Source organism: Oryctolagus cuniculus, chromosome 8 (assembly GCF_964237555.1).
Source record: "Oryctolagus cuniculus chromosome 8, mOryCun1.1, whole genome shotgun sequence".
NCBI classification, from domain to species: Eukaryota; Metazoa; Chordata; class Mammalia; order Lagomorpha; family Leporidae; genus Oryctolagus; species Oryctolagus cuniculus.
In genome coordinates this window covers 22,071,589-22,093,251 of record NC_091439.1, presented here as the reverse complement: position 1 = coordinate 22,093,251, position 21,663 = coordinate 22,071,589, and the positions used below count along the sequence as shown (strand labels likewise).

General features: G+C 37.0%; 1 protein-coding gene and 1 pseudogene across 31 annotated transcripts in view; one reads left to right on the top strand and one right to left on the bottom strand.

Annotated features, from left to right (window-relative positions):
- Positions 1-21,663, bottom strand: part of INPP4B (inositol polyphosphate-4-phosphatase type II B) — a 906,112-nt gene that overhangs the window by 593,648 nt on the left and 290,801 nt on the right. The window lies entirely within an intron of this gene.
- LOC100347591 (BAG family molecular chaperone regulator 2 pseudogene) lies at positions 7,150-7,901 on the top strand (annotated as a pseudogene).

Below are 21,663 nucleotides of genomic sequence, written 5' to 3'. Positions count from 1 at the left end.
GTTTTTGAGTGTTCCATGAGTCATAAATTCTGATTCAATAACTCTTTGGTGGATCCATGATCCCTTCAATTTTTTTTTTTTTAATTTTGCTTTTTAACATGTGATCTTGGAGGGTCTGATGCAAGTTATTCATGGGCCACACTTTAAAAAACATCATTGTAGGCAATGGGAGGTCTCAAGTGTTTCAACAAAAAGAATGACTCTCAGGCATTCTCATATTATTTTCAGATAAGATTTAAGCATTTTCTGGATGTGGTTCGGTGAGTATTTTAAGGCACTCAGAAAAAGAAACAAAACCAAAATACCTCAACTAGTAAGGATAGACTATTAATATACATGATTATGATAGTAAGGATGAGGACCAATGTGTGGGATATTAGAAGAGTAAATTGCCAGGGAATTTTGTTGATTGAAAGAGTGTGTGGTGGGGTTAAGAGGATGTCCATGATGTCACCCGTATGAAATTACATCTGAGATATGTTGAAGGTGCCCAGGAAGCAAAGCTTTAGAAGTCAGAGACAGAGACTTTCAAGCCATTAGTAACTAGGTGGTAAATCAAACCATGGGTGAAGAACAGAGTTTCAGGGTAAATGAATTGAATGAGAAGGTACAGAGTCAAGGTCATAGCCCACTTGAACATCAGCACTTAAAAGACATGTAACAGATGATGAGTAGCTTACAGGGCAGGGAAGAAACTATCACAAAGTTAAAAACATGGCAAAAGTGATGTCACTGCACCAACAGATATCAGCATTACTCCAGGCAGAGTGCAATATGTGGTTGCCCTACTTAGGAATTAAAACGTGCCATTTAAAGTCTCCTGTGACCAGTGCCAGTCCAGCTTCATTAGGGTTTTGGGTGCAGAAGACTAAATTACTTGAGTATATGGAGAAGTTATCAGGAAGTAAAGACAGAATTCATGGAACTCTTTGAACAAAATGTAAAGTATGCAGAAAATAAGAAGGCAAATAAGTATATAACCACTTACACATTTTGATGAACAACTTTGAGTCTTCCTATCCATATATAATTTTAAATAAATAGAATCAAATAGGATTTGAATTATATTCATGTAATGAAATGACTATCACCCAACAATATAATCATCATGCATATTAATAGTCTATCATGGTTGAAAACATAGTCTATAAAAGCCATGAATCCTTTAGGCTTATTGAGCCTTATGTTCTCTGCTTCAACTATTCACTTCTTTTGAATGGCAACAGGAAAATCACCTCAAGTAAAATGTAAATGGGTAAGGCAATATGGTTCATAGGCTATCTTTTGCCAAACTCTTATCTACATAATATTTTCATGATTTCATATTGCTTTTGGATATTCCATAAATTATTTAACTTCAAGAAGTGTCTTAAGGTAAGGATCAAATGTTTCCAAATGTATGCATAGGAAAAATTCAAGATGGCTGAATAAGGAAAGGACATGCTGACTTTGATCAAGGGAAGATAACAGAGGAAAGGTGAAGTGGTTGCATTCCCAGGGGAGAGTTGGAGAGACATTTGCAATGGAAATTCTGCAAAAAGAGGAGAAAAGCCAAGGAGCATCATGGAGGATGCAAGCACACTGCTGTGAGCATGTACACTACCAACGACTCTCACGGATGGGGACAGCAGAAAATGCCATCTCCTGTGGGAAGGTGAGAGAAAATGGTGGCAGCCCATGTCATGGGTAATAGTGCCTGAGGGAGAACCTTACGGACCACACTGAATTTGAGTCTAGCTTGGAGTGCTGGCAGGGAGCAGGTTGCCCACCTAACTCTATGAAGGGGTAGTACATTTCTTTCTCCCCATCCCCTACCAAGGGAAGTAGGGAAGAAGTGCCATCTTAATGTGAATAGAGGTTTTGGTGGCTCATGTGCATGCATATGACAAGGCATATTGGAGAGATTAATCCATGGTGCTCACTGATTTTGAGTTTGGCCTGAAGAGTTGGGAGGGGGCAGGTATCCACTTAGGACTATGCAGCACTCCCCTACTACCACTATACCACAGGTTCCTGGACTCAAACTCCAAGACACAGCACCCACAGTTAGCTAGCTATGGGAATGCCTCTGCTATCTCCCATGATTGGGCAGGCTCATGGTGGTGTGACTGCACAGGAGAGTGTGGGGGACAGCTGGGTCTCAGGGAGTTGTTGTGTCCAGCTAGAGGCTCAGAGTTCCCAAAATGCCTGGGGTAGGTCACCACAGATACCATGCTCACAAAGAAGACACACAGATCCTTTCCACAGTACATGTACCTGCATGAGTGGGATGTGTAGCCACTGTAGTGAGCTAACCCCAAGCATTGATCACCGTGGAAGAGAGGAGATGAGGCTGTGATCATGCCAGCCAACATGATCATACCCTCTCCACTACTGAAAACTTAGGAGATCTACTATGTCCAACATGGGTGTCACCCTGGTCTCTTGCCTCAGCCTTAAACAATGACCAGAGCTCCCTGGTCAAACCCAGCACACATGTCTGGATATGCACTGAAGGAAAAGGCACTCCATTAATACACAGAGACATATTTCAATGATAAAAGCCATCAGTAGAAAAAAACCAATAAATGTTTCTACAATACATAAGTGCAGAAATATAAGAAATATGAACAAGGAAGAAAATATGACTGCCCTAAAGGAACACAAAACACTTTGATATCAGGATGTAAAAAGAGACAGATAAAATCCATGAAAAAGAATTCAAAAGAATGATCATAAGGTTAATCAAAAACATACAGAAGCAAATACATGAGATAAGTAATCCATACATGACATGGATAAAAACTTTTGCCAAGGGATAGAGATACCGAAGAGAAAGTAAACTGAGATATTAGAAATTAACAATTCAATATGTCAAATGGAAATTACAATGGAAGCCTCAATAGCTAACTTGGTGAGGCAGAAGAAAGAATATGCAAAATAGAAGACAAATCCTTGGAAAAATCTCAGAAAAAAGGAAACACTAAAAATAGTGTTCAAGATTTATGGAAAATCATCAAATGGCTAAATATGTGTCTTACAAGTTCCTGAAGGTATGAAAAGAGAGAATGGATTACAAGGCTTATATAGTGAAATAACAGCAGAAAAATTCTCTAATTTGGAGAAAGATAGGGACATCTAAACATAGAAAGCACAAAGACCTCCTAATAGACATTATCAAAGAAAATCATCATAGCACCTTTTTGTCAAACTTTCAATAGCAAAAAATAAGGAAAACATTATAAAATGTGCACAACCAAAATACTAGATTACCTTCACAGATCCCCAATTAGACTAAGATTTTATTTAATATAAGAAACCCTACAAGTTAGGATGGAATGGGAGACATATTCCGAGTCCTAAAAGAAACAAAAACTGCCAACAAGAATATTGTGCCATGCAAAGCTCTCATTAATAAAAGGAAAGTGAAATAAAGACCACCCAAAAATAACCTAGAAATTCAAGGAATTTTTTGCCACTCATCCAGTCTTACAAAAAGTATTTAAGGATGTGGTACACACAGAAAAAGAGGATAGAAATGAAAATAACGTGAAGGCAGAAATTCTCCTAGCAAAATTACAGAGGAAATCCAAAGCAAACCATAGGAATATTTATGGAAAAATGGTAGGACCAAATTCATCACTTATCAATAACAACCTTGAGTCTAAATGGCCCTGTTCTCCAATTAAAAACTAGACTGGGTGGATTAAAAAACAAGATCAATCTATATGCTGCCTACAAGAAATGTAACAAATACACACAGACTAACAATGAAAGAATGAAAAAAGGTATTCCATGTTAATACAAAGGAAAAATTAGCAGGAATAGTCATTCAAGTATCAGAAAAAATATACTTTAAGACAAACTGTTAAAGAGACAAAAAAGTGCATTATGCAATGATTAAGGGAACAATTCAATGGGAAGATGTGACTATAGTAAATGTACATGCATCCAATGCAAGGTTGTAATGCTATTTAAAACAAAAGTCAGAGGCTGGGGCCAGGGCTGGCACTGTGGCACAGTATGATAAGTCTCCAGGTACAGCTCTGGCATTTCATATGGATGTCGGTTTGTGTCCCAGCTGCTCCTCTTCCAATCCAGCTCTCTGCTATGGCCTGGAAAAGTAGTAGAAGATGGCCCAAGTGCTTCGGCCCCTGTACCCACATAGGAGACCTGGAAGAAGCTCTTGGCTCCTGGCTTTGTATCAGCCCAGCTCCAGCCATTGCAGCAATTTGGGTAGTGAACCAGAAGATGAAAGAACTTTCTGTTCCTCCCTCTCTCTTACTGTAACTCTACATCTCAAAGAAATAAACAAAATCTTTAAAAAATTTAAAAAGTTAATGGATCTAAAGAGATACATAGGTTCCAAAACAATAATAATGGCAGACTTCAACACTGCACTTTCATCAATGGACAGATAAACTAGACAATAAATCAGCAAACAAAATACTAGCTAATCAAATCCAATAACAGAAAAGAAAAAAAATTCACCTGGATCAAGTGAGATTTATCGCTGGGTATGCAGGAATGGTTCAACATATGCAAATCAACAAATGTGATACATCATATTAACAAACTGAAAAACAAAAACCATAAGATTCTCAACAGGTGTAAAGAAATCATTTGATAATATACAACACCTTCATTAGAAACAACTCAGTAAATTTTGTATAGAAGGAACATTTCTCAACACAATCAAGACAATATATGATAAATCTCCATCATATTGAATGCAGAAAAATTGGAAGCATTTCCATTAAGATCTGGAACCAGACAAGGATGTACACTTTCACCACTGCTATTCAATATAGTTATGGAAGTTTTAGCCAGAGCTATTAGGCAGAAAAAGAAAGCAAAGGGATATAAATTGGAAAGTAGGAAGGCAAATTATCCCTGCTTGCAGATGAAATCATCCTATGTACAAGGGGAACCAAAAGACTCCATGAACAGATTATTGGAACTCTTAAGAGAGTTTGGCATAGTTACAGGATATAAAATCAACACACAAAAATCAATAGCATTTGCATACTTTGAGAATGCCATGGCTGAAAAGGAACTTATGAGATCACTATCATTCACAATAGCTATGAAAAACTTAAAAACCTTGTAATAAATTTAACCAATGATGAAAAAGACTGCTACAAAAAAATTACAAAACATTAAGGAAAGAAATAAAAGAAATACACAAACTCTGCCCTGTTCATAGACTGAAAAAATTAATATCAAAATATCTATCTTACTGAAAGCAATTAATTTACAGATTCAGTTCCATTCCAACCAAAATAATGACATTCTTCTCAGATCCAGAAAAAAAAAAGATGCTAAAATTTATATGGAAACACAAGAGACCACAAGCAGGTGAAGCAATCTTAAACAACAAAATCAAAGCCAGAGGCAACACAATACCAGATTTCAAGACATACTACCAGGCAGTTGTAATCAAAACAGCCTGGTACTGTCACAAAAACTGACATTTGAACCAATGGAATAGAATAGAAACTCTAGAAATTAATCTATGCATCTTTAGCCAACTATTCATTGCCAAATAAGCTGAAATCAATCCCTGGAGACAGTTCAGTCTCTTTGACAAATTGTGCTAGGAAAATTGAATCTACTCATGCACAGATATGAAACAAGACCTACACCTTATACCTTATACAAAAATCAATTCAAAATGGACCAAAGACCTAAACCTGTCAGACCAAAAAATTACTAGAGGAAACAATGGGGACACTCCACAGGACATTGGCACAGGAAGAGACTTCTTGTACCAGAACCCAGAAGTACAAGCAATCAAAGCCAAAATAGACAAATGGGATTACATTAAGCTAAGAACCTTCTGAATTTCTTTTTTTTTTTTTTTTACTTTTACTTAATGAATATAAATTTCCAAAGTACAGTTTATGGATTACAAGAACCTTCTGAATTTCAAAGGAAACACTCAACAAAGTGATTAGGCAACTGACAGAATGGGAGAAAATATTTGCAAACTATTCAGTGAATAAAAGATTAATATCCAGGATGTATGAAGAACTTAAGAAACTCAACAACAACAAAACAAACAACCCAATTAAGAAATGGGCAAAGGACTTGAACAGGCATTTTTCAAAGGATGAAATTCAAATGGTTAACAGACACATGAAAAAATGCTCAGGATCACTAGCCATCAGTGAAATACAAATCAAAACCACAAAGAGGTTTCACCTCAACCCGATTAGAATGGCTATCATCCAAAAATCAAAAAACAAATGCTGGTGAGGATGTGAGGGAAGAGGTACTTTTAATACACTGTTGATATGAATGTAAACTAGTACAACCAATATGGAAGAAAGCATGGAGATCCAACAGAAATCTGAATATAGACCTACCATATGACTCAGTCATCCCACTCCTGGGAATTCACCCAAAGGAAATGAAGTCATCATATAAAAGTGCACCTCTGTGTTTATTGCAGCCCAATTCACAATAGCTAAGATAAGGAATCAAGCCAGATGTCTGTCATCTGATGACAGGATAAAGAAAATATGTTTTTTTTTTTTTATGTATAATGGGATACTATTCAGCCATAAAAAATGAAATCCTGCCATTTGCAACAAAATGCATGTAACTTGAAACCATTTTGCTTAGTGAAGTAAGTCTCAAAAAGACAAATGTCATATGCCTTCTCTGATATGTGGCAGTTAATATAGATTACAAAATAATGTATAGGAATTCACCAGACATCTTGTGGTATGATTGTTGTTTTTGGCCCTTGTTTATACTCTTGTGGATCTGTGGATCTTGTGGATCTGGCCTTCCTATTTTTCATTTGTTGAATATTGTGGTTAGTGGTGAATTAAGTTTGTGATTATAAAGTGGATTAAAATTGTGTTTTTGTAAATGAAATACATTTTAAAAAGTAAAAATAAAAATAATTCAGGGCTTTAGAAGATGATAAGTGTGGTTTGAGTCCTGGCCTCTCATCCTCTGTTGCAACACCTTCAAGAAATTACTTCTGCGAAGATGCATTTTTTCATCTATGAAATAAGAACAAGTTTATTGTAAGCATTTCAAATAATATTGAAGAAATATTATCTGATATTGCACACATAAAGTATGTAATAAATGACAGCTAATAGCAAATATTTCCTTTTATGGTACTCATCAAACAATGTAGAAGACATTCAACAGATGGCTTGGGTAAATATTAACGCCAAAGCCAATGAGGGACGCTTCTGGCGCTCCTCCTCCATGTCCAACCACTCCAGCTGCTTGCTGGAGAGTCTGGACCAGCTGGCGCTCAGGGTTGAGGCTTTGAAAGAAGCAGCCAGTGCTGCTGAGCAAAAGAAGGAAATTTTTCTGGAAATGATCCACAGTATCCATAATAGCCAGGACGTGAGGCAGATCAGCGATGGAGAAAGAGAATTAAATCTGACTGTGAACCCGCTTGATGGGACAAACCCTCACTGTTGGAGTTTCAGTAGAAACAATTAGAAATCCACAGCATCCAGAATCCCTAAAACATGCCACAAGGATTATTGAGGATGTGGTCAATAAGTTTCTAGATTATCTGGGAAATGTTCAGAGTCATTTAACGTCACTCTACAGTGCCTGCTCATCTGAGGTGCTACCAGGGCCAGTTGATCACAAATTTCAATCCATAGTAATCGGCTGTGCTCTTGAAGATCAGAAGAAAATTAAGAGAAGATTAGAAACAGTGAAAACTCTGACAAAGCTATCAAGCTATTAGAACATTTTAAAGGAATCGGTTCCAAAACTCTACAACAAAATGCTGAAAGCAGATTTAATTAGTCTTTAAACCTAAGAGCATTTACAAATAATGATGTAAAAATGGTAAGGTACTATTTTAAATGAAAACTAGTTCTTTGTGTTAGAGCTAACCACGCATTTGATACTGACAGTTGTTTCAGATGAGGAAAATATTTCCAGTGCCAGCAGTTTTGTGAATATCAATTAAAACCAGAACTATTTTAGTTATCTAGATTTTACATAGAATTCTTGTACTAGGATCTAGCATATTACTTATGTTTTTTTCTGTTCTATGTAAAGTATGGGGGGGTCAGTAAGCATTCTTCATGGGGCAAAGCACCACTTCTCTTTCCCAGGCTTTCTCTGTCAAGGAAACACTTGGGTACCTGGGGAATCTGCCTAGTCATGCTTTCCCCTTAGGCAACATACACACTTACTACACGCCTAGTGTTAGCACAGCGCTATGTTTAGAGGGACAAAAGGAATCACAAAATAAGAGTCTTTCCTTACATTTTCTCATTCAGTTTCTTTTTAAAGGCATCTATAATCAAATCATTTTGAACTTCTGTGCATCTCATAATATGTGGATAATATGTGGTTTGTGAACATGACATAAAATATGAGAGTCACTTGTAATTTCACCACTGTGAACAATACTATATACATTTCATCTTCTCTCAAATGGGTAACTTCTCTAAAATTACAATGTTGTAACTTGGCTTTTCCTTAAGCTAAATGCTGCTATAAGGTCTGTCTACTTGTCAACTTGAAAAGCTCTATTTCGTGCAGTCGTACAATTTACTTAACCTGTTCCCCTCTTATTGGACATTTAGGTTGTTTCCATTTTGCTGCCATTACTACAGTATATTTATGTATATAGAGATTCATCCTTCTTTTTTTATTTCCTTGGTATAAATTTCAGCAGTGGATTTATTGGGTCAAAGGGTATATACAGTTTCATAGCCTGACACATATTTCCAATTTTTTTGTATCAGTTCTATCAATTCATACTATCTTTAGTATTTAAAATGTAGCCATTTCACCGAAATCATTCCAACACTGAGCATTAAACTTTCTCTAACATTATATATATATAAATAAATAAAAGACACTCAAAATGTATGCATAAATATGTTTAAATAGCCACATATATTATCTTGGAAAAACAATACATATTCATCAAAAGGAGATTAATTAAATGATTTTTGGTGCACATAATTTATTTCAAAAATATTAAATGCAAAGTTAGACCACTAAGTACATTTTCATTCCTTCCCTGAATTATTTTTTTCCTAGCTCAAACTTTTCCCGCTTAGACCTTTCAATTTGGGATACATGTGGTCATGTATTTTGATTTGACAAAAGGGGTAGATAAAAGTGTTTAAGATTATAGTACAATACTGTTTAATCCAAAGAACTTCTTCAAATTCCTCCAGTTGTTACAGTAATGCTCTTTTTGGTCCAAGTCTAAAATTACACTTGGCATTTAGTTGTGATGTCTCCATCATTTTAATATGAAACCACTTCTCAGTCTTTGTGTTTGTGACCTTGACAACTTTTAGGACTCCTGCCCAGGTACTGTGATACTACAGGACCAATGATCCCACCGAATGCCCTGACCTTGGTTTCTGAACACTAGTCTCCAACAAAAGAAAATCATAGCTCCTTAAAGAAATAGCTGATTCCAGGCCTAGGGCAAAGGAAGTACAGGATGAACCTAAAATATATTCCAGAAAATATGGAAGTGCTTTAAAAAAGAATAGGTACATTCCAAAAGGCAATGTAAATGAGGCTCATAAAGGTCAAACCTGGGAACTATGACTAATCAAAATATACCTTGATTGTAATATATTAGAATCCTTACAATCACAGAAGGATTCACATCTCTGGACTAATATAAACAAATGAATGGATAAATAAATAGGTAAAGGAAAAGGGAAAATTTCCCCTTGCTATAAAATTCCACTAGTATCTATACATTAAGGAATGATTCAAACAGAAAAATCACTATTTGACAAACACCATAGTAATATTTGTTTCAGAAGAGAACCATCTGGTTGCTAAAATTAGTGCTAAAGGTATGATAAATAAGAGTATTTAAATAATCTATTTTTTTCCTCATAAGACAATTGCTAAGTACAAAGAAACATGGTGGGGATATCTAACAGACAACATCATCACCAAATGATCACAGTTAACACTTTCAGTAATGGAACAGATTAACATCAAGTACCTTCTGACATGGTATTCTACGAAGGTCACAACACCACTTTTGGTACCCTTACCCAAAATTCAAAGCTGATTTTTTTTTTTAATTTTTTGACAGACAGAGTGGACAGTGAGAGAGAGAGACAGAAAGATCTTCCTTTTTTTGCTGTTGGTTCACCCTCCAATGACCGCCGCGGCCAGCGCACCGCACTGATCTGATGGCAGGAGCCAGGTACTTATCCTGGTCTCCCATGGGGTGCAGGGCCCAAGCACTTGGGCCATCCTCCCCTGCACTCCCTGGCCACAGCAGAGAGCTGGCCTGGAAGAGGGGCAACCTGGACAGAATGCAGCGCCCTGACCGGGACTAGAACCCAGTGTGCGGGCGCCGCAAGGCGGAGGATTAGCCTAGTGAGCCACGGCACTGGCCAAAGCTGAATTTAAATATGAAAAAAACATCAGGGCAAACGTATTGAGTATCAATACACACACTGAGGTACATGCTTTCAGACTGTCCTTCATAGGTTCACGAAGAGATTCATTTAGGGAATTTTAAGAAGAAAAATCACAGGATGAGAGCTGTGCTTCAAGGAGATGGAGCTGACAGCAGAGGGTAGGATACCAAATGAAGGGGGTGGAAATGAAAACTATGCATGGCGCTGATGCCTGTAAGGGATCTATTACATTATTTCAGGCACATCGTCATAATCATCTCAACTAGGGTAATGGCTACAGAAGTGGAGGAGAGGAGAGTGAGCAGAGAAATAATATGAAGAATAATCAAAATGATTTTTCCACTCATTGGATGTGAAAGGAATGCAGAAGTACAGAATGAAAGGTACCTGGTTATTAAACTGGGCACCCAGGTGTGTGGACAGAAGGTGGGTCAGAAGGAGAGAGAAGGGAATCTGGTTTTCCAAAGATGTTTGATGTCTAACTGAGATTTCCTAACTGGAATGTCTAGCAGACATCATGAAAGGCATGGCTGCAGCCCAGGAAGGAAGGATAACACATCGGACAAATTGTGATTGGCACGGAACTGAGTTCAAGGAGAACACCTACGAAGGCATTCAGGGACACAAGTACTTCTCAGGTCAGAAGTTTCTGTGGCCCATGTGAATTTCTGTGTACACTGGAACTTTGCAAGGAACTAAAAAGAAATGCAAACCTCTTTTACTATCAGTTTCTAAGTACAAAAGCAATCAGACATGTACAAAATCATAAGTGACTAATTAAAAAGCAAAAGAGGATTTCTGTTTTCATCTGTGAATTCTGGTGGGCTTTAGGCAGAAGCAAAGATTATATACAGAAATTCCTATGGTTTCTGATAGTGACTCTGAGAGCCTAGTCAACCTCAGAGATGATCCACTCAATTACAGATTGTTATCTGATTCTGCACTCAAATATTTACATAGGGGTTAGCTGGGAAAGACAACGGAAGTCATTTAATATTCACTCCGTCTCTCAGCCTATTTTAAGAGCAGACTGAAGCTAAGAGTTTCAGTCTTCATTCCCTGTATAGTTTGGCAAGTGTTGCATGCTGAATAACTACACTGAAGTGGCATATGATCCTTTGCATAAATTTTAATACATAGGCAGCAACATAACGCAGGTTAACTCTGAGGATCGACAGAGTATCCAGGCAATCAACACACTGGGCCCAAGGGCATAACAGCCTTCACAGGAAATGAGGGTTGGGGTGCAAGTTGCTGATAGCTAACTGTAGCTCATTATGTTCCCACAGTCACCTCCTGGTGGCCAGAAGGGTTCTTGACTCTCCCCCTCAGTGATAAGGGGAGAAGATGAGGCTGAAAGAAGCAGAGCAGCTCAGTCTGCAGAAAGGGTAGGGTGAATGAGAAGTCGCCTTCATTTTAGGAAATGCATTAAAAGCTTTAGTAATATCTGCTGAAATAAGTTTGCTGCCGTTCAATATTTTTTCCTTACATCCAATACCTGTAATAGTGAAACAGATACCTATGTAATGAGAAAAGCAGAGACAAAAGGGCATATCCCTGACGCAAACACAGTGCTTGCCTTACATTACCACCGCCAAAGTAATCACATTCTTAAATCCTCCTCTAGCCAGAGCTCATTGCATACTCTAAGGCAGGCTTTTCATTATTGCTGTTTACTTATTTATTCTCCTGAAAACAACGAAAAAGCATTTCTAATTCAGGTACTCTCAAATTATACTCTACTTTTTTGCAGTTGAAATACGAACTTATGATACTGCTCACCTCAAACAACCATATTTTCAAAATAGATCCTCCAGGAGACTAGTTAGACTAGCAGGTTGAGGGAAGCTTCAGTTAAAGATTACGATTTTGAGATAAAATAGGATTGACTGTAAACTCAGCGCGGAATCTTTCCCCTCTCATTCTCTCCCGATTTTAGTTTGGTTCTGATTTTTCCTTTACCTCTCTCCTTTCCTCTTTTTCTATCTGTCACTGGGTAGAATTCTAAATTACAGGGAGAAGGCACAGCCCAAGCTTACCCAGCGCGTTTTTTTCTTCTGAAATCGTTTCTTGCAGTTTCAAGTTGGTTTCCAGCTCGGGGCTTCTTTTGTAAGACCTGAAACCTCATCACTTCTGGTGACTCACCCAGGTACAAAGTCTACTGCAGAACCACCTGAATGCTTGACTCATCCAGAAATCAGCGGGCTGGCATGGAACACTTCCCGTTTTCTCACATACAGGCAGGAATTAGAAAATGTGTAAGCAACAACCAAATGAAGAAATAAAAGATGTGGACCTTGGACTTTGTCGCTATTCACAAGGTTTCCTTTTTCTCTCTACTCAATATCAGGTAAATCCCTAAGTATTCTAAACAAGCTAATAAAAACTGGGCACTTAAATATGCAAATTAGATAAGGCAAATCTCTAAAATAAAAGGGGAGGATTTTTCCCCCCTTCATCACTGATGTATTGAAATCAGAAGGAATGTATTAACAATTCTGTTAGATAATTATAAACATACTTAACTGCTACTGAAGGAGATATTATTTGATAGGACACACTTCAATTTAGCACTTACTCAGGACTTAGACAGAATTTCTTCTCTGTTGAAAAACAGCCCAACAGATTTTATATATATACACACACACATATATATAGTTTTTTAACTTCTCAGTAGGTGGTAACTAGTAGCTTAAGAAACATTTTACAGGCATATGAACAAACTCATATGGTAATTGAAAAAGGATTATCATTAATACTTATAGGTCATAAAGACTTTTTCAAATGCAAATGTTATGATGAGACTAAAACTTAAAAAAATAAACTAAGTGTGACACTTAACTAAAATTGTTTAGATAAATGAGAGATCAGATTAAAGAATTATTTAATACCACATAATTTTTAGTTTGTATATTAGCATAGGTGGGAAAGACTGCATACATGTACCTACTTTTTGCCCCCCTCCCCCCACTGTCTGACAAATTCTAGTTGGCTACTGGATGCCAATAAGAAAAGGGCAAACTACACATTTTTCTTTAGTTAAATTTTGACCTTGTATTTGGAACAAGTAAAGGATAATTCTTGCCAATATTTGTTCCATTCTATAGCCTTCTGAAACAGAAAATATCTATCTCTTAGCAATGTCATAACCCTTTATTCCTATCACAGAAGTACTGCTTTCCTGATGAAATTAAAGGAAAAAAATTATTCTTACATAACCTTGAAAACCATCTGCCATGATGTTTTACAATATGCAAGAAAACTCAATAAGAAAAAAATTGTAGAAACAGAAGTTTCGGGTGTAATATCAGCATCTAAGAACTAGAAAAACAGACACAAAAATTAACACCAAAGGAACATGCAAAACTCCCTACCACTTCAAATAAGCATGGTTTACTGTTGCTAAAAAAAGAAAAAAAAAAAAACCTTCCTATTTTTAAATATATTTTTACTCCAAAAAGGAATGACTTATTTATTTGTGTTTATTAACAACCACATAGTGCTCCATTGTGTGCCAAATATGTTGTAAGTCCTTTCTGAATATGAAATCACTGGACTTGTATAAAAACAAACCTATGGAGGCAACACTGTTGACATACTTATTTTTACAGATGAGAGACACTGAGCAAAAAAGAATTGAAACTTGGGTAGTCTGTGATAGGATTTCTACCCTGAACACTACATTATGCTGGTAATTTTTTTCCTTTCTCTTCAGTGTAGTTATATAAAGATTTCTCTAACATATAGGTAATTCAAATATGATAATTATGTTCTAAGAAAATCAATTTCAATGTTAAAGCTATCATTAAAATCCAAATTAACATGTTAATAGCTCACTGGATATGTATCTTTTTTCTTGAAACCTTTCATATAAAACATAGGTCCACAGGTTTTCCTCCCACCACTGATAGACTATTGTGATTTGATCCATTAAAAAATGTAAATATTTAACCCATGTCATTTCTCATACATACATTTTCTCTATATAGGAAATACATAGGTCTACATTTTTCTTTCCTTCTATGAAATATGATACATTGTTTTATTGGTTAGTGAAATACAAGGGTCAATGAGAATCATTCTTCTCCAAAATTTGTAGAAAGTAAAGAACAAATAAACCTTAGAAAAAATTCATTTGCATCTCCCTATAGAAAACTATGATGTACACTAAAGAAGTCACACTGTTTTTCAGTGTCTACAAACCAACAGAAAAGGACTAATATTGCTTCTTTATGTATTTTCTTTCATACCAAATAATTAACTGATTTTCAGTAACATTAATTACATGCTCTCTTGGTAAACAATGAAATCCCAGGAGCCACATTGCTTCTGAACACTCAAAAATTAGAGATCTCATTATACTTGATCCTAAAGCCACAGAAAATTTTCAGTACACTATGAAAATTAATTAGTAATTTACTGCAATTTTATCATTAGGAAGTAACAGAGCTAACATTTCTTAAAATTTCATGAACTGATGAGAGAGGGATAAAATACAAATTCTGAAGGTAAATTAATTTGTAACCAATTTGAGAGAGAAGGCTTAAAACTGTACATTTGACTAGAAGCCACATGAAGGCAGGATCTGAGTCGGTTCTGTTCTTGAAAGGAAACCTAACACACAGAAGACATTCCATGGTTAGGCCATTTAAACTATATTCAAAAGAAGAGAAAAAAAAATACATTAGTGGCCGGCTCCATGGCTCACTTGGCTAATCCTCCACCTGCGGCGCTGGCACCCCAGGTTCTAGTACCGGTTGGGGCGCCGAGTACTAGTACAGGATGGTCAAGTCTTTCGGTCCCTGCACCCACATGGGAGACCAGGAGGAAGTACCTGGCTCCTGGCTTCGGATTGGCACAGCACTGGCCTTAGCGGTCATTAAGGGATGAACCAACGGAAGGAAGACCTTTGTCTGTCTGTCTATAATACTCTCTCTCTCTCTAACTCTGCCTGACCAAAAATAATAATAATAATAATACATTAGCAACTTTTAAATAGCCTAAAACATTTCAATATTTCTGCATATAAGTAAATGCTTTCAGGGGCCACAGATGAATTCTTAATCATTTATTTTACCATTCATAGCACAGGTGTACCACTCAACAACTAATGGTTAATGAATTTTACTTACCTTCTTCATTTCAGACCAAATTTATTTTTTTAAAAAATTTATTTATTCATTTGAAAGTCAGAGTTACACAGAGAGGAGGGGCAGGGGGGGCAGAGAGAGAGCGAGCGAGAGGTCTTCCATCCACTGGTTCACTCCCCAATTGGCCGCAACAGCTGGAGCTGCGCTAATCTGAAGCAAGGAGCCAGGACCTTCCTCCATGTCTCCCACACTGTACAGAGGCCCAAGGACTTGGGTCATCTTCTACAGCTTTCCCAAGCCATAACAGAGAGCTGGATTTGAAGTGGAGCAGCCAGGTCTAGAACTGGCGCTCATATGGGATGCTGGCGCTTCAGGCCAGGGTGTTAACCTGCTGTGCCACAGCACTGGCCCCCCAAATTTCTCTTGCTACATTTCACCCACTCAACCCTTATCACCAAAAGAAGACATATGCTTTTCCTCTATGACAACCCAATATCCTTCATTATACTTTCTTTCTTACCTAAAAGTTAATCACATAATTACTCTCCTAGTTTTCTACCTGGCTCTTATTAAAAGTTTGCTTTTAACTAACTCCAACTTACCTACCCAGAGTTCCAGGAATCCTCACTCAGTCAGGGGCTGTTTCCCCAAAATAGAAGATCACAAAAGGGATATAAGTAGTAGAGGGGAAAAATGGGATTGGAGTCTTAGCATGCTCAACTGGAAATTCATATTATTCATAGTTCAGAAAAGCACCCAATTTACCTATCGCCTATTTTCCTTATTTTTCTCTTTCTTCTTTTTCTGATTTTTCAGTTTGATCACATACCTTCATATTTTTCACTCTAATCTAACTAAACTGAGAAATGTTTTAAATATTTTAAAATTATAAGTATTTAAGATATACAATATGATGTATTGGTATAGTATATAGAGTCAAATGATTACTACAGTCAAGCAAATTAACCTATCCATTATCTCCCACTTGATTTAAGAACATAAAAGAAGTTGGCTAATCATTATTCACATATACTGATTACCATTTATGTTTCAAGTAAGCCAATAATGGTTATATGTGCCTCAAATATGCCTAAGAATCTTTGTTATGAATTCTATTTAATAGTATTCTTATCACATGTACTCATCTTTATAAATTATTTCATAAATCATATAATTATTTCCTCACAATAAAAAATAAAAGATACCTATCTACAGATTGAAAACATTGTCCCAATAAGTGGAAATAAGCTTTATTTGAGGCCACAGTATCAATAAGGATGGTAGTTTTGCAAATGGAATGTTAAAGAGTTAATTTGAATCAGATTATTTCAAAAGTAGAGAGAATCAGATGGCTAAAGAAAACACACATCTCTATTTTAACCAAGTGATATTTTGGAAAACTATGTTGATAAATAGTACCTAATAGCATTTGATACACAAAAAGCACTTGGTAAATACTAATCTAATAGGTGAGTAAATGAATACACAAATGAATGAATGAAATACTTTTCAGATTTATACCGAGACTACTAAGTGTGTGAAGATTTAGCCATTTTTTACATTCCCAAGCTGTATGTTTCAGCTTCTTAGTCAACCAATTCTAAAAACTGTTTTTTTTGGATTGTCAGTATTAGCTTCCATGAATTTTATCTCTTGTTCTAAAGGCTTTCTGGTCTTTGACAACTGCACATCACACTAATCTGCTGGTGATTTCAATTAAGTCTAAAAAAGCAAATTACAGCTAACCTTTCCATTCTAACAAAGATAGTCTTCACACCAACCTCATTTGGCAAACTGGTTCACTCCCTCTACTCTACAATCCCCACCTGAAATATTCCTCAACCTCCTCTTTATCTGTTCCCTGACCTGGAATAGGTCAGCCTTCTATCTGTGCTTAGGGTCCTGTTCAAATCTCACCCTCCACCCAAGCCTGCCCACCCGGACACAGCCCAACATGATCAATCCTGCTTCATAATTTGGTGTCAGCATTTTCTATCTTTCATGCAGACATTATAATCAGGCCCTGCTAGCATTAAATGCTGTTTCCACAGTCACTTTCAGAATTACCTTGAACAAAGTGACTTGAAGGTTAGACACCAAATCCCCTGAGATACCTTGTTCTCATGACAACTTTTGTCCTGGCCTCACTAGGGACAGAAAAACCACCAATTCATCAACAAAATAGTTTTCAAAATTGTCAGGATTCAACAAAATATCCTCTTCTCAATAAAAGCTTCCCTGGCCAGTTTTGTCAAATTTAGCAAGATTTCTCATAGTCCCTTAATAACTAGTACATAATTCTCATACAGCACTTGCCACAACATGCCATTAAACCTTTGTTCATCTATACAGCAATTTCCTGCCTTCAGCTGCATAGTTCCCTGAACTAAGGCCAGTAACACTCATTGTGATCCACCATGATATCAGCTCCAGATGGGCAGGCTTCATTGAATGTTTGCTGTGTAGCTGGATGGGTGAATGAACAAATGCATGGATGAATGGAAATGTGGGTTTAGTAGAAATCAGAACACAGTTTCACTAAATATCATTCAGTGAGCACTGAGAGTCTCAAGCCATTCAACAAAACCCTGTTAATCCTTAATTTAGCTGAAACAGCTTTCAACTCTTATAAGGGTCAAAAGTAGAGAAATTTACTGTAGAAAATGGTTTCCCTTAGGAAGTGTTAGGCATAATATTTGGCTCTCAGTTCAGTCTGAAATCCCATTCAATCATAGTGCAACACAATCATGATGAAAGGCCAAACAAAAAGGGTAAAACAGAAAAAGAAAAAAGGATGACAGAGTTCCCACGGGACAGAAACAATAGGTAGGTCCTTTCGAGGAGAAAAACCAACACAAGAATCATCAAAATACTTCTCTAAGCTACAGAGGACTTTGAATATCTATTCTGATTTTACAGATGAGAATACCGAGGGCCACAGTGTATTATGAATTGACCAGTTATAATTAACTGAAAAAGCTTTGCTTCTATCACCTGCTTTCTCTCCTGCTATATCTCACTGCCTTTCCAAGATATTTTTATTGCTGCTGTCATGAACTTAAGAGCTCTACAACAAAAAAAAACAATGATATAAACACCACTGAGACCCTAATTTCTCATCAATAAGACAGAATGATCAGAATGAGTAACTCACAGAGGTTCTGTCAATATTAAATGAGATACCAATCATGAAGTGCTGAGGACAGTGATGGCATATTTGAAACACTCAACAAATGCTACTATTATTAGTTACATCACCTGGCTCAATCTCATGTTGTCTTCTTAATGCAGAAGCTGTGGTGAAACCAGATGTAGTATAAATGTGATAAATTCAATACTGTGTCACAAAAATGAAGCTTAAAATAATTATATTTTACTATTAAATCTTTACTCCCAAATTTACCATGTTTTTCTCCTACCTAGTTGATCAAATAATTCAAGGTGCTGTGTGTAAAACCACATTCTGCATTCAGTTTACATAGAAGGCATGGAACCCCTGTTTCTGCCCTTACAAGGATGTTATAAATAATCCAGGCTGTGAAGTGGGGGCTCTAATGCTTTTTAACTAACTTGGATATCATTTGTGATCTCTGATAATCCACATGTAATAAAGCTGCATTCTCACCCAATGGGGTTAATTCATTTAACAAATATTTATCGAGCTTCTAATATGCACCAAGCATTTACTTGGTTCTGGGATATGGCACTGAATTAAGCAGGCAAAAATCCTTGATGTAATAGAATTACATTCTAGTGGAGGAATGATCTAAAATAGAAAAAGACAGAAGTAAATCATGTATTCTTTGGAAATGCCATCTCCAAAGCCCAAAGTATCAACTGCCCTTACAGTTGAATTAAAGAGATTTTTTGAAAATAAAGTGTCTTTAACTTCATGCATTCTATCTAGTAAGATCTTAGATATGACTTCTTACATTGTGACCAATTGTTTTTCATGATTGCTTTGTAACTTCCTTATCTGCACCAAGGATTCCAAATGAGAACAATATAACAGCAATATCACATGAGAAAACCTATTGACAAGGAGAACAGTATTTGAAGGTAACAAAGTGAAAATATTAAAGCTGGAGCCTGCATTGTGGCATAGTGGGTTAAGCCACTACCTGCAATGCAAGCATTGCACATGGGTGCTGGTTCATGTACCAGATGCTCTGCTTCTAATCCAGCTCCCTGCTACTAGCCTGGCAAAAAGCAGTAGAAGATGGCCCATGTATTTGGGCCCTTGCCACCCATGTGGGAGACCCGGATGAAGTTCATGGCTTCAGCCTATGTCATCCATAGCCTGTGTAGCCACCGAGGGGTGAAACAGCAGATATAAGACCTTTCTCTCTCACTCCTTCTCTTCATATAGATAAAAAATATTTTAAAAAGGAAATACTAAAGTTAAAAAATATAATATATGTAAACATTTCTCCAAGAGAAAGAAATGAAGAAACGTCATTTTTCAGACCCATTCATCCACCCTCTCCCTTACGCACCTTCCTCTCACTGCAATTGTTAGTAAAATGGCACAGTCTTATCTGTGTCACAATCTTAGGCTCTACTCCCCAGCCCCCCCCCGCTGCCATTTCTGGAAGCCAGGAGACCATATGGCCCAACCATTGGTGTCAATTCCACCCATCCCCTAATGAGATTTGCTGTTCCTACTTACCTGCCCGCTCCCTGGCAAAGGTTTACAAGGACCTGTTCCCAAACACGTGCTGTCTCTCCTGATCTCTCTCTCTCAGGCTCTCCTCCTCTCTCATCCTTCCCTACCCCATCGGGCTTCCCACATCCCAACAATAAACCTTTGCTCTAACTCCAGTGTTTGGTGTATTTTGTGGCAGCCTTACAGCAGTGTCTTAATTTAGACCCTTTAGATCAAAAGATCTGTAGATGTAGTCTCATTCAATGGTTTGTCCTGTAACACACCACCCATCCACCTCTACCCACTGTAATAGAAATTTCAAAATCAAGTCCACAATGCTCACAAAGAGTATTTCAAACATAATAGCATTTAGCAGCACCGGCAGAATATGCTTTAGTATCTATTTTAACATTCATGTTATTTGGAAATACTTTATTTAAAAAGATACAGGGGGCCGGGGCTGTTGCACAGCGGGTTAAAGCCCTGGCCTGAAGCGCCGGGATCCCATATGGGCACCGGTTCTAATCTCAGCTGCTCTACTTCCTATCCAGCTCTCCGCTATGGCCTGGGGAAGGAGGAGAAGATGGCCCAAGTGCTTGGGCCCCTGCACCCGCGTGGGAGACCAGGAAGAAGCTCCTGGCTCCTGGCTTTGGATCAGCACAGCTCTGGCCATTGCAACTATCAGGGGAGTGAACCAGCGAATGGAAGACTCTCTACCTCTCACTGTCTCTACCTCTCACTGTCTGTAACTCTTTCAAATAAATACACCTTTAAAAAAATAAAGATATAAAGAAACTGGTGATTTGCTTAATCAGCATGCAGAAACATGTACATATAGGCATATAAATATAAATTTGTACATTTATTGTAATTTTTATAGATATAAATGGGTGATTTGCAATAAGAGTAATGAGTGTATAGAAACATACATACATATAAAGCTAAATGGAGCAAATAATTTATAAACAATAAGATATATAATACTCTATTAAATGCCATATAGTCATTGATTTCTGAAATAATGTTACTGATTTTTTTCTACTTTTGTATTCATACCAAATTATGACTATAATTAGACTATACTGTGACCAGTTTTGGTGCTATTAACCACTTTTAAGTTTAATTTGCATGATTAACATTTTGTCTGTCACTTCCTTAAGCATAGATAATTAACAAAACAACAAAATCAAGCCTTAGTGTATAATGTTTGCTATCTTTGGTTTCCTATCATGGCCAACTTCTAGGCACTGATATGAAATCTCTGAAGGCAAAGCTGGGAAGAGATAGAGTGGTTTGTCACTGAGATTTTCATGGCATTTTATTATTTATGTCTAACTCTAAGATCATCATTATGGGCAATATTAAACCACATGACGCAAATGGGAAGAGAAAGCAAAAGCAATTCATGGAGACATGGGTTAAGGTGGAAATCAGCATAGCCAGACTAAGTCTCAAGTCTAGCATTTATCAGTCACAAGAATATTAGCATTTAGTTTATTCTTCAGTGCTAATTTTCTCATTTGCAAAATATTGGTACCCA